Source organism: Mandrillus leucophaeus, unplaced genomic scaffold (assembly GCF_000951045.1).
Source record: "Mandrillus leucophaeus isolate KB7577 unplaced genomic scaffold, Mleu.le_1.0 Scaffold96, whole genome shotgun sequence".
NCBI lineage: Eukaryota > Metazoa > Chordata > Mammalia > Primates > Cercopithecidae > Mandrillus > Mandrillus leucophaeus.
In genome coordinates, this window is record NW_012110474.1 from 2,184,975 (window position 1) to 2,198,882 (window position 13,908).

Here is a 13,908-nt window from a genome sequence, read left to right on the forward strand (position 1 = left end):
TAATTGAACATTTTATATAATTGCATTTTGTCTTTTCTCTTAGCATATCAGTTATACATTAAAAAAATTATTCAGTGCTCTAGAATTTACCATATCCACTTGCAACAAATCTAAGTCCACTTTCAAAGAACAGTTCATGGGTAACGCAGGTACTTTAAAACAGAGCACTTTAATTCATCCCTCTTTCCCTCATAACATTGTTGTCATTCCTTTCACTTATCCAGAAGCAAGAACCACTCAATACACATTTTTTAATTATTTTATTTTACCTTTGTTTATTCTTTCCCTAACATTATTCCTTTCTCTATGCAGATACATGTTTCTGACCCATATCACTTTCTCCTCTCTGAAGAGCATCTTTAAACATTTCTTTCTGGCAACAAAATTCCTAAATTTTTGTTTGACTAAGAAAGTCTTTATTTGCCCTTTACTTTTAAAGAATAACTTCACTAGATAAAGAATTCTAGGTTGGTGGCCTTTTTTTTCTCTTTCAACTGTTAAATATTTCTCTCTGCTTTCTTCTTAACTGTATTGTTTCTGAAGGCAAATTCCTTTAGAGGTAAGATTTTCCTTTTCTCCGGCTTCTTTCAAGATTTTCTCTTCCCTCCCTCCCTCCCTTCCTTCCTTCCTTTTTTATTTTATTGAGACAGAGTCTCGCTCTGTCATCCAGTTTGGAGGGCAGTGGTGCGATCTCGGCTCACTGCAAACTCCGCCTCCCGGGTTCACACCATTCTCCTGCCTCAGCCTCCCCAGCAGCTGCAACTAGCGGCGCCCGCCACCACGCCAGGCTAATTTTTTTTTTTTTTTTTTTTTTTTTTTTTTTTTTTTTTTTTTGTAGAGGAAGGTCTTTCTTTGTTGCCAAGGCTAGTCTTGAACTCCTGGTCTTGAACTCCTGGTGGGTGTATTCCGCCTGCCTCAGCCTCCCAAAGTGCTGGGATTACAGGTGTGAGCCACTGCGCCCCACCCTTGTCTTAGATTTCCTAACGACAAGCCTAGGTGTAGATTTTTTGGTATTTACCTCTCTCAGTGTTCTCTGAGCTCCTTGTTTCCGCGGTTTGATAACTGTTACTAATTTCAGAAATTCTCAGCCATTATTACGTCAAATATTCTGCTTATTTCTCTGTTTCTTCATTGTGTATTCTCTTTTGTAATTATCCCACAGTTCTTGAATATTCTAATCCATTTTTTTTTTTTCTTTGCTTTTCAATTTGAGAAGTTTCCATCATGGTATCTTCAAGCTCACTGATTCTTTCATCAGCTCTGTCCAGGCTACTGATGATTCCTTCGAAACAACTCTTATTTTCTATTTCAGTGTTTTTGGTTACCATTTGTTTTGTTTTGTTTCCTTTTGCTCCTTTTGGTTTTCAATGTTTAGCATTTCATTTCTATACTTTCTTAAAATTTTTAATTCTCTGTTTATATCATTCATCTGCTCCTGCATTTTGTCTATTTTTTCCATTAGAGTCCTTAGCATGTTAGTCATATTTATTCAACATTTCCAGTCTGATAATTCCCAAATCCCTGCTATTTCTGAATCTGGCTCTGATGCTCGCTCTGTCTCTTTGAAGTATGTGTCTTTTGTGTTTCAGCGTGTGTTGTAGTTTTTTGTTTTTTGTTTTGAAATTTGAACATGATGAATTGGGGGAAAGAAACTGAGTTAAATAGACCCAAGTGTGAGGGTTTAGGTTTACCTGGCTAGGAGTTAGGCTACGTTTATTATTTGCTTGTAGCTGCAGATACTAGAAGCTAACATTTCCTTGAGTGTTCCTGTTTTTGTCTTTTCTATTGTCTTTGAGTTTCTCTAGAAACTCTAATTCTGGCCATTAAATTTTTTAAAAAAAAATAATTGAATGATAGTTTCTGACATAGGAAAATACAACATGTATCCCCTTTATAACTAAAGGCAAACAAGTCCCATACTTTACTACACATTATGCCTTTGCTTTTATGGTGCTGACTCTTAAGCATTTGCATGAAAAATTTAGGAGTAGACATTTAAAAAAGAACTCCATAGATCTTTTATGATTGATATTTTATGTGTCCCGCTTTTCTCTTTCTATGTGTTAAAATTTGTGGTGTTATTTCTCTCTCTCGTTCCCTTTCTGCCTCTCTCTTCTTTGTCTCTCTTTCCTCTCCCTCATTAAGATATAAATAAACCGGTTGCCAGAATTTCCTAGTTTAACCGTTTTCAAAATTTATGCTACTAAGAGTACCCAGTAAAGAATTCTCAACAGCAGTAAGATAAATTGTTTTACTCTATTAGGTCACAAATTGCAACCTAAGTAACTCGCATTCTAGGTGAATATAAGTTAATGGACACTGCAAGAAAATGAAACTCTATTTAAAATTTAGCAAAGCAGAACATAACTCTCTTTTCTTCTCTCACTTATTAAACCATCAATTAACTTCCCTTAACACTCCAGGACTCAGCATGGACAAGACTGGGTAATTTCAGGCAAACCTAGAGAGTAGAAAGATAATCACTTCCCACTGAGGGCTTTAAATGTTCACCAGGGCCCTGCTGCGTTTAATGCAGACCCAGTGCCCTGACCAGAGGATGACTTTTTTGTTCCCATACTATCTTTTAAATCACTCATCTATACAGTTTTTAGTACGATGAACAAAATGAAATTTTCGCCTATGAATTCAGGTTTTCTGGAATTTGTGCAAATATACAATTACAAAAAGAAAAGCTATTTTTTCCTATCAACTTGGACTTATTGGCAAAGGATTCTCTAAACCTTTATAAAATGTATTTCTAACTAGAAGTCAGCTAATTTGACTCACCTTGAACAGCTCCAGTAATGATCAAACTTTCTTTCTCACCAAGTAGCACATTTCCTGTGGACAAATTTTATAAAGATTGATCCAGTTTGTTTCATTTTAACTTTCATTCATTACCCTTCTTTTCTTTTGTTTCTATCTTCTAGTATTTCATATGGCAGCCTTTTAGAAAACAATATTTGTCATAGTTAACACCCATTAACGCAATGAATCTGTTTCTCATGATAAGTATCCCAGTTCTCTTCATGGTACCTCATACTACGTGCTTGTTGTATTCCGTCTTGTTCTCTCCTGAAGTGTGGCACTCAGAAACGGGCTCAGGAATCTGTTAACAATCAGTGGGCATATTCGAGATTACATACACTACGTTTTGCTTCCTCTTTGTGTTTGAAACCTACTAAAAGACTGATCGGCCGGGCGCGGTGGCTCAAGCCTGTAATCCCAGCACTTTGGGAGGCCGAGACGGGCAGATCACGAGGTCAGGAGATCGAGACCATCCTGGCTAACATGGTGAAACCCCATCTCTACTAAAAAATCCAAAAATAATCTAGCCAGGCGAGGTGGCGGGCGCCTGTAGTCCCAGCTACTCGGGAGGCTGAGGCAGGAGAATGGCGTAAGCCCGGGAGGCGGAGCTTGCAGTGAGCTGAGATCCGGCCACTGCACATCCAGCCTGGGTGACAGAGCAAGACTCCGTCTCAAAAAAAAAAAAAAAAAAAAAGACTGATCACCCCGTTGGCTAAATCATACCCAGTTGTAGAGAGTCAGGAAAATTATAACAGGAAGATGAGACCATGTTTGACATCTTATCTCTCTAAATCTTCCTTTTTCATGTCCCTCTGGATGCTTCCAGCCCATTAAAATTTTCTTTTCTGTGTCCTATTACAGCAGAAACCCAATCTTCTATGTAGAATGTGGGTTAGTGTTGAGATAATTAGAAAAGTTAATCTCTCAGGCTTAGCTGGCAATGTTTCTCTGTCAGCATCAACCATAGAGCTGTGCACAAATTAGATGTGTTATACATTGTTTTAAATACATTTTTTAACTCATGTAAAGTGCACATTACTCAGAAAGCACTTAAGGATGGCTGAAGAGGGAATATTCCAATTTGAAAAACACAGAGTTCCAATCCACCTCTAGGACTGATACGTAGAAAGGGCAGACATTTTCTAAACTAATGCTATTGAAAATGTGGTCACTTAGCAGACATAGCAGCAGCATCTAGAAATTTAGTAGAAATGAAGACCCAAGGCCCCTCTCCAGACCTCCTGAATCACAATCTCAAAGGACAGGACCCAGAATTTTGTACAGAAAATTTTTATGCAAGATACAATTTGAGAAGATGCTTCTCAACCATGGTTCAGTCTTGTTCTCTATCCCCTTCAAGAGGCTCTAGCTTCCTATTGACTTGGCATCAAACATGGTAACCTGAAAGAAGTGTGTATTATTTTTAGCATTGTATGTCTATAGTATTCACCATCTTCAATGTTAGCTGTAATTTCCACTTTCTTCTAAAGAACCTTCTCCCCGTTTACTGTTTGCGGACACATCCCACAAATTCACATCCTTCACACTTATGTTTGCAACATTATTCAAACTTGAAAGCCAACTGTATCCGTCTACATCTGTCAGAAATATATTTATATTTTAAAATAAGCCCTAAAAACTCACCTTCCCCTTGACTTTCCTGACATACCTAGAAACCACACTGAGAAACAAATCTATTTTTGTATACCCTCATATCACATCATTCACAAATCTCTTGTAATCATTGCCATATTTTGCCATGTGTAACAAGTGTTCCTAGAAAACAGAGACTGAGGCAAATTTTTTTATGCTAATAGTTAACTAGATGGGATAATCATAAAGAAGCAGAAGTAAGGAGAAAAAGGAGGAAGATATAGGGAAAGAGAAGAAATTCAACTCAAGAGGGTGAATTCCTGACATGGGTTCTGCTTGTTATCAAGTACAACTGATTGGTTTTTCTTGAGGAAACATCCTCACAGAGCCCATGTAAACGGCTGCATCTCAGGATGCTCTGTCCAGAGTGTAGAACAGAGAAATAATTATATCCTGGCTCCTATCTTCAATTGGTCACAAGTTTGTTCTATGATATGCTAATGCCCTCTTTCTTCTCAGTTGCATTTGAGTCATTCTCTCTGCAGCTTGAACCTTAGCACTAACAGGAAAGCTCAGGGATGGGAGGTGAAAGGGAACAGTGAGGACAGTACCCAAGCACTGTAAGGTTCTGTCCATAAGAGATTAGTCTGAGCCCATTCAAAGTTGGCCGACTTCATGGCAATTGGCAATCAAAGGTGGATGAAGGTCCCGGAAAGAGGTCATACTGAGAGTTATGTAAAGTAGTACTTAAAGATGTCTGATAGAAATTGTGTGTATCTCTGGCTTATCTGTCCATGGAGACCATTCTTGAGGTTAGACTTGGCATTTCATATTTTCACAGCTTCTAGTGTTTATTTTAAACATCATAGGTCCTCCCTGAATATGCTGCAGAAATGCAAGATTACCAGTGGCTTAAAAATGTTTGCTTAATGAATTGCACTGTAATTAATCAATTCTCTCTACATCAGTTATTTACAGCATAGAAACTTACTGTATAAGGCAAGATTATTTGCCTATAGTTTTTCACTGTGCTTCCCAAGGATCTAGAACAATACTTGGTACACAACGTGTATTCAAAAAAAAAAAATTTGTTGGATGAACAAATCTCATCAAATCCCAAAGAACAGAAGCACATGGTCTTGAACATACTCATAATTTGAAGAAGCCATTAATATCAATCATTAGAAAAGGTGAAAGGGGCATCTGTGACCTTGTCAGTTTCCCCCAGCTGTAAAATAGGAATAATTATAGGGCAGTGGAATTCACTATTATACAAAATTGGAAGCTTCTAGTTTAATTGTGCAGGACACTTGACCATAATAAGCCTTAGTCTCCTCATAGCCCTTATCTGTTAGCTAGATTAAATACTGTAGACTATTTTTTATTTTATTTTTAACAGAACTTAACATGAGACTCCAAAACAGTACTGGCCATCAACATCCAGCTGTCAGATGTGAGAAGAAGAGAGTACATGATAACAGGGAGGCTTTATGGGGTATATACTATGTCTGCCTATATTTCACTGGCCAAAACTCAGCCACGTGACCACGCTTAATAACAAGGGAGGTTGGCAAATATAGTTTCACTATTTGTCTGGACTGAAAGAAAAAATGCTTAGTGAATAAATAGCTAATTTAAGCCACCAGAATTAAATAGTAGGTTTCACACTGGCTTCTTCCTGTCTGTGAATTTTGTGGACTACATTTTTGCAAAGACATTCCATGCGTTCCATGTAATTTCTGATATAAGGCAATCTACTTGGAGGGAGGTGATAAGGAAGCTCAGAGTAGGTTTTCATTGCATAGGTGTATATGTCAGGCTATAATATTTAAAATATATGAAGGTATTTTTCAGATTTGGACAGAAGTAGGGGAGCACAAAGGAAGTGTGGTTATTCTAGGATCCACTATCAGACTTTCCTTAGAAATAAAAAAACTCCATATGCATGCCAGCTATCTTCACTGTGTGGGCAGTTGGAGGATGACTATAGTGTCCTGGTACTGGGGCGACCAACCTGAATCCACAAAAGTTAGGGTGAGCAATTGATCTGCAGTGCCAGCTTTGGCATATCTCCAGTAACCACTTTGTTATATTTATAGTATTTTATTTCACAAGTATTGTTAATAATAACAATGGTTCTCAGTACATTAACTGGTAGTGCCACCTAAATTTATTGACAAAATGGCAAATTAATTCATATTACATTTGGTTAAGGAATATGAGATAAATCCATGAATGAAGTGAAATTAAGCTTTTCTGGCTCACCATATTTAATTTCAGAAAGTCACAACTTTATTTTGTTCTAGGCGAAATGATTCATAAGTAATTGTTTTTCTGACATACAAAATTTTGATTCAAAAGTACCACACTTTCATTTATTATGTTGTAATTATTTTGTATTAGAAACATCTTTAAATAATTATAGAAGCATTTATAAATCAATGAATGTTATGTACGGAAGGATTGCAAATTTGTTATCTCTACAGCATCTAACAAAATAAAAATTTAATTAATAATTAAGAGTTTAGTTGTCATATTTAGACTCCCTCAGATAAATATTCTTTTAGTGTTTGAAATTTTTAGATTATGAATGATGTGTAGAATAAGTTTTAGGCTATTTACCCATTTTCTTAAAGGTAGGCCCCTTGCTTTTTCTATAAAACCCTTCCAAACCTGCCTTGGAAACTCCACTTTTTATTCAGTTCACAGATGATTCCTATGATTTATAACTCAGTAATACAAATATATTTAGAGGCATTGCTCATGTGGATGCATAGTTTAAACTCTAACCTTACGTTCTTTTCTATGTTTTCTTTTAGACAGAGGAACAGGAAAAATCCCATACAAACATTTTAATAACAATACATTTTTAGGAACCACTCATCTTTTGCTTTTAGGAATTTATTTTTTTTCCCTTTTCCACAGACCCCTCCCACCATAACATCTGCTCCCTCCACCTCCCCACTCCAATAAGCTCAACCAGTTATATCAAAACCAAAGAAATTTATCATTAGATTTCTCTAGGCAGGAGGGAGGTCCCTGTGTCCCTGAGAAATGGAGCACTCTAACTCTACTCATCTTCACTCTTTGGACACCAAGAATTCCACTGTCTTTTGTGTCAGACACAAAAAACAATCATGGTGATAGGGATCATCTAATGTATGAAAACTTTAACATAATATATTAAAAATTAAACTATTCTGCCCTCATATCCTCGTCTCATTTACTTCATGTATTTAGTATTACACTTTAATTTTCTAAGTTGCAAAAGAAGTACTCATAGTACGGATGTGTCATAACTTTTCTTTTTTAAAAAAAATGAGTATTTAGTAAGTGTGCAGTCAGCAGTAGTTGAATTCAACAGTTGTTAAGTTGAGTAAATTTTTTCATGATTGTTTCAGTTGCTGTAAACACTTTGGTAACAATTTTTTTCCTATTGCAAAACAATACTCTGTATAGAATAAAACTATTTTAGGGTATATATTCTTATGCTATTCACATGATGATAAACTTGACAGATCAGCTGATACTGATTTCTTGTAAAGTATTGCAAGAAATTTTCTTCTGTTTAAAAATTAACAAGGTGGTGTGCTGGAAACATTTCCTCCAATATTAAAACATTTAAAACATTGTTGTAGGCAGCATGAGGAGATGAGTTCTTTGTAGCCCCAAATACTTTTACTTTAGAAAAGGTGCCGGTGCTATGAAGAATCATCCTTTCAGCACTGCCTCTTGATTCCAGTCTCACAGCATTAACATCGAGTACAGATTCTGTTTATATTTCTCTATAGGCTTTTATGTGATTGTTAGAAGAAAGATAAAAAACTTATTTTGCAAAGCGTGTTTTATTTCAGGTTCTGGATGAAAGTAAATCCAATCATTTTAATTACAAATATTTTCAAACAAATTTGAAATAGAAAACATTCTAATACTCCTCCTTATATGTACACACAAAAATGTGTCATGTACTCAGTGTAATAGCTGGAGGTCATCACTAGAGGAAAGAAATTTTAATTAAAAATAAACTACTTTAATTCATCTATTATTCACAACTATTTATAAAACTATCATTGTGTCCCAGGCACTATACTAGACATAGGAATTATAACATTTAAAGAGCTAGTCTAACTTTTAAGGAGATTAAAGTGTACATAGGAAAAGGAGACACATAAGAAAACAAATGATGGCCCAGTATAACTGCAGGAGTGAAGATATGTCTGGAGCACTTGGAGAGAGCATGGAGGACAAGCATATAAGCCTGCCTTAGAATCAGAGTTTTCAGACTGGAGAAGGGATTATAACTTTCAGAAGGTCTCCAAGTGGACTAGTCCATGCAGCAGTTAGAAGGAATATTCTAAGCAAATGGAGCAGTCGGTGTAAAGTAGGAGGGAGCAAGATATGTTTAAGCAAATAAAGTTAGCTCAATTTTGCTGGGGGCAAGGAGTGGTCATGGTATGCATTGAGGCTGGAAATGATGTTTGAAGAGCCTTGCATTTCAAACGACTGCTCCCATGGATATAAGTAATTCTTGCAGAGCTGTGAGCATAGATATTTTATAATCACTCTGTGTAAGTGAGTATGTGTACTTTAAAAATACCAGCTAGGAGGCAATGCAGAGAATGGGTTGGGGAGTTGTAGGAGTGGCAAGATTATGCACAGGGTGAGTTGCATCGAGGCCATTATAGTTTTCAAGAGCAGGATAATAGAGATGTTTAGAAGGTCGAATTGAAAGGACTTGTTGATTGCACAGATGTGGGTAGAATAGAAAAGGGAGTATGAAATGACTCCTAGATTCACGCATGAGGTAACGGGGTACATGGTGGTGCTATTACAGAGAGAAATAATGCAGATTTAGAAGCATTTGTGTGTGTGTGTGTGTGTGTGTGTGTGTGTGTGTGTGTGTGTGTACCTTTGTTGGAGGGTGTGGATACAAGATATAAGTAAATCTTAAAACATAGTTAAATGGTTTTCATAACTTCAACTTTTTTTGTACAATGTATATGGTTTTGATAGCTTTTAAGCTCCAAATTAAACACAGCCCTTCCACTCCCATACCAGGAAGAGTTCCCTCATTATTTCATCCTGTATCTAGGATAGCCTAGATGCCTAGCAATTCAGAACCATCTGTGTATGATAAAGTTATCTCTTCCAATCCTGCACGTCTCTGTTGTTTCACCTAACCCTTTCTTGTCAACCATTTCAAATTCCTCTTTCCAAATTTCTCCTGGTTCTCCTTTCATGATAGTCAAATAATATCAGTTAAAAGGACAGAAATATTTTCCCAACTCAGGGCATTTATACTTTCAGCTGATGAAACACTAACAGGCGTCTCTTTTTTTTTTTATCTAAAGCTTTAGAGGTTTCCTACTTCCCCTCCTTCCCCTTTTTTGGTATGAACATATTTCAGGGTTTTATCTTTCCTCTCTGTTCCTCTATCTCTTTATTCACAGAAAAATTTATGAAGTAAAGAACTGAATTTAAATGTCTTAATTCAAATTCGGCCTCTGCTGAGCCTAACTTTTTTCAAACATTTATGCTGCAAGGCACAATGTTTAATACCTCAGACCCAAGTTTTCTGCTGTATTTAAAAGGGGATAACACATATTTGTAGAGTGTTGAGAGAATTAAAGGAAACGCTGCACATATAAAGCACTTAGTATAGTTCCTGACAAGTGGTAAGTAGGCCATATATGTTAGTCTTATTACAATTATTGTTATAAATATTACTAGACAGTTCAAGTCAAATAATTAGGAAATTTTCTGGTTGCTACACTTAGGTATAGTTTAGACTGATAATCTTAAGAGAGAGTACTTTTTCATTTTTCATTTTAAGATTAACATTTGTTTGCGTTTGCTCAAAATAAGTGACATATTATATTTCTTTAAATAGTAAAACACTTGTAAAAACAAAACTGTAATACGTTAATTTGAACCAGTTTTCTAATTCCCATGAGTATTTTTATTATGTTTTCATTTCTCATAATCATATGGTCATAGAAAGAACAATCTGAGTGTTAACCAAATTAATAGTACCCATAAAAATTGTTAATTTGATGATGTGCTGATTTTATTATTAATAGTTTTTAATAAAATACTCTCCAATGGATAGTAACACATTGCCTATAATTTTATGAAAATAATGTAATGCTCAGAAAACACACTGGCATTTTCTTTTGATTTCAAATCAACTGGTATGCTATAATTCAATGAAAAACTTTTGTGGAATTCATATTTTATATGTTTGGATGTGCAACAAATACAATATTGATTTGTTGCCTACAGCGAATCATAACAAACACCAAAGGAAAAATGAAACCACTTGTCTCATTTTTATTTCACTTCTTATATAAAGAAAAATAGCATTTGCATTAAAAAATAGAAAATAAGCATTAGTAACATGGAATGGAAGTCCTTAAAGATAAGAATATTATAAAGTACAGGCTGTTGGGCTAAAATGTAATCTCTAACTAGAACAAATGGTGTAATGGAAAATTTCTGTGGTCTCAAGAAGATTCACATATGAGATAGCTGAACCACTGCCAAGAATATCTAACGAACATATAGAACAGGAAAATCACCATAAATCTTAATAATGGACAAATATAAATTTTCACCATAAAATTGAAATAAACACTATTTTTTTCTACAAAGTTGTATCCAAAGAATGGTTCTTTAGGTTTTAGAAGAGAAAACTGCATAGATTTACTAATGTCAGATCATTGTCTACTAGTCTTTTATTTAAAAAATAAGGCAAAATTTGGTCATTCAAGGAAATTCTATCAATATAGTTACATACAATCTCTAAATTTTACCATGGAATTTATAAAAACTCTTGCTGCAGCCTTACAAATAATAAGAAATATTATATTCTTTGGAATAATTAGATTTTAATAAGAATAGTAATCAAAACAGATAATTAATGAGTCAATTAATTTAGTAAATGGAGGGTCTGTCTACAAATTTGTTTTATTCAATAGTTTATTCTTTAAAATTGTCATCAAAGTAATTTGCAAATATTTATCATAGTACAAAGTAGTTTATGCTTACAAGCAGTAGCTCCCACCCCATCTCTCCCCACTGCAAACACACTCCACAGAAGAAATAATCTGTGATTTCAGTGCTTAAATTAATTGCCGCGATTTTCTCTAAATGATTGTTCATAGTACCACTTCTTGATGTTTTAACTTCAGACATCATTTATTGCTTATTATGCTGTGGCTGTAACGATTTAGCTTACTTTAAAATCTGCTTCATCCTCACCTCTTCTTAATAAAGTTACAGCACTGCTTTACTTTTTATGTCTTTAAAGAATATTCTTTAAACCGAGAATTGACAGACTATGGCCTGTAGGCCAAATCCAGCTTGCTGCCAGTTTTTGTAAATAGAGTTTTATTGAAACACAGCCATATCCATCTGTTTAGGGTTCTGTATGAATAAATTCATACCACAATGCCTGGCCTGAGTAGTTGCAACAGAAACCATATCACTTACGAAGCCTACAGTATTTATTATCTGACCCTCTAAAGGAAAAATTTTGCTAATCTCTCATTTAAACTTCTGTTTTTTTAAGTTTTTGTTTGTTTTTCAATTTTAGACAGTATATACCATCCCTTTATTGCTAGATAAGTATATCAATACCCATAATCATTTCTTTACCTCTCATACTTCTTCCACCCACCAACTTGTATGAGTCATACTTTGACTTTTGTATTGTCAAGATTGATGAGATTTAAATTTGACTCAATTATTATGACAAAGCTTCATAATTCATCCATGAATTGAGACTAAAAGTTAGAAACTAATACTTTTTTACATTATTATTGTGTGCATAATGCCACATACATACTTCAGTAGATACATACTTCAATACATACTTCAATGAGATTTGTACTCTGCCTCTCAAGGAAGCATGTGCAAATAGATTCTTCTTTGTGACATTCCAATAGCTGGTCAAAGGTGTGCCATTTTCTTTAAGTATAATCCATGATTATTGTAGATATTATTCTAAGATGACCCCCAAGATCCTCAGGTCCTGGTGTACAGACTTTGAATAATCCCCAAGACAATGAGTGTGATGGCTGTCAGTTCTCTGATTAAATTATGTTATATGGCACAATTGATGTTAAGAAAGGGAAATTATTGGATGGACTTGACTTTATCATGAGCTCCTTAAATCTAGATTTTGATTTCAGATACAGAAGAAGCAAAGCAACAAATCAGAGACATGTGTTCCTGCTGACCTAGGAAAAAGCAAACAGCTACATTGTGAAGGGCCAGTGAGGAGGGGCATCCTCTAGGGACTGAGAGCTATTCCCTGCTGACAGTTAACAGCCAATAAGAAAACAGGGACCTCAGTCTTACAAGCACAAATAAACAAATTTAGCTTGGAAAAAACAAACAAATAAATAACAAAACAAACAAACAAAAAACTTGAATGAGCTTGGAAGGGCATTCTCCCCTAAGACCTCCAAACAAGAACTTAGTTCTACTGACACCTTGATTTTAGCCTTGTGATATCCTGAGCAAAGAACTTACCCTGTTTCAGATATCTCACCCACAGAACTGTGAGATAATAAATGAATAGTGTTTTAAGAAGCAGAGTTTGTGATAATTTGTTACATAGCAATAGATAACTATTCCAACACTCATGAACTGAGTTTGGAGAACTGAAGAATCCCTGAAGTCAGCCAGGATATTTTTCTTTATTCTTTTGAGGTCGTCTTAAGACATGACCACAAACACTTTGATACTCATCCTACAAAGGTTGGGTTTAATTTCTCTCCACTTGAATATGGGCTGATGTTCGTGACTTGCTCCTAATGAATTTAATGTAACATAAGTGATGCTGTGTGACTTTCAAGGCTAGGTTTAAAAAGTGATAGATGTCAAAAAGCAGAAATAGCTGAAATGTCTTTCAGCAGGAAAATGGATAAAAAGTTCAGATTTATACTTGGAATGTTGTTTTATGATCAAATCAAATAAGCTATTAATTAATCCATACAACAACATGGATGAATCTTAAGTACATATTCCCAAGTGAATAAAAAAGATCAGTTCTGTGAGGCTACATCCAATATGATTGCATTGAAATGATATTCTGGAAAAGGGAAAACCACAGAGATGAAAAATCTATCAATGGCACCAGGGCCTTTGGGAAGAGAGAGGGTTGACAAAGATGAGTTGAAGAACTGAAGATGTTTTTAGGACTAAGAAATGATTCAAAATGATACTGTTTGACCTCTCTTTTTCTCAAAATCCATAGGACTTCAAGGAATAAGAATAAAACTTAATAGATGATTTTAAAAAATCAACCAGGAATACAGGAGATCCCAGGGTAGAATGCAGACTGTGACAAAATACTCTTAACTGTATTACAAATATGTGATATAATCTCACTGAAAAGGATGGAGAAAAGAAGTATTCAGCTAAATAACTTTGGAAATGACTGAGAAATGGAAGAATAAAGACCAGGAAATTATACATAAGCATGGGATTCTCGTTGCTAAA